Source organism: Loxodonta africana, chromosome 3 (genome assembly GCF_030014295.1).
Source record: "Loxodonta africana isolate mLoxAfr1 chromosome 3, mLoxAfr1.hap2, whole genome shotgun sequence".
Classification (NCBI taxonomy): domain Eukaryota; kingdom Metazoa; phylum Chordata; class Mammalia; order Proboscidea; family Elephantidae; genus Loxodonta; species Loxodonta africana.
In genome coordinates this window covers 42,853,001-42,854,134 of record NC_087344.1, presented here as the reverse complement: position 1 = coordinate 42,854,134, position 1,134 = coordinate 42,853,001, and positions in this window count along the sequence as shown.

Genomic DNA, 1,134 nt, shown 5'->3' with positions numbered 1-1,134 from the left:
TTCCTGGCTAACTGGGCAGCTCTTTGAGCTTGGCGGAGTTGTGTACCTTGGTGTCACTGGGGCCAGTAGAGGGCTGGCGTGACATACAGTGAACAAGAGTTATGTGAATGAGGCAGTCTGGAACTGATTAGGCCCATTTATTTTCCAGCCCAGGTTTCCTTGCATCAAGAATCTAGTTCTAAGGAAAAGGGCTTTCCTCATCCCTCCTGCCCCCTGGTCAGCTTTCCTGGCACCCTCTCTCCATCTTCACTGTTCTGTGACCTAGATTGGTCAAATCCGTACCACCTACTCTCACAGCTGCCTGCTTGCTCCCAATAAATGCTGTGACATTCTAAGACCCATCTTTCTGGAAAGGCACATTTGCTTTGGGGGCGGGAGAGTGTCAAGAGGAAAGTAAGTGTCTTAGTTTCCTAGTGTTGCTATAACAGAAATACTACAAGTGGGCGATTTTGGAGAACAAAAAGTGATTTTCTCACAGTAGGAGGCTAGCAGCCTAAATTCAGGACACTGGTTCTAGGGGAAGGTTCTCTCTCTTTTGGCTCTGGGGGGAAGATCCTTGTCTCAGCTTCTCTAGCCCCGGTGTCCCTTGGTTCCTTGGTGATTTCTACATGGCATCTACCTTTCTTCCATTGGTGCTTCCTTGCTTCTGTGCCCTGGTGGTGAGAAATAGGTAAGTGTTCAGCTGCTAACTGAAAGGTCATGGGTTTGAGCCCATCAGCCATTACTCTGAAAGATGTGGCAATCTGCTTCCATAAAGATTACAGCCTTGGAAACCCTATGGGGCAGTTCTACTCTATCCTGTAGGGTCGCTATAAGTTGGAATTGACCCCAAAACAGTGGGTTTGCTTCTGTGCCTGATCTGTTCCTTTTATACCTAAAAAGTGGTAAGGTTTAAGACACACCCTACAGTGATATGGCGTCATTAGCGTAGCAAAAAAACCCTATTCCCAAATGGGATTACATCCACAGGTATAACCCACTGCCGTCCAATAAATTCTGACTCATATCAACCCTATAAAACCAAAAAACACCAAACCTATTGCCGTTGAGTAGATTCCAACTCACAGTGACCCTATAGGACGGAGTAGAACTGCCCCATAGGGTTTTCAAGGAGTGCCTGGTGGATTTGAACTG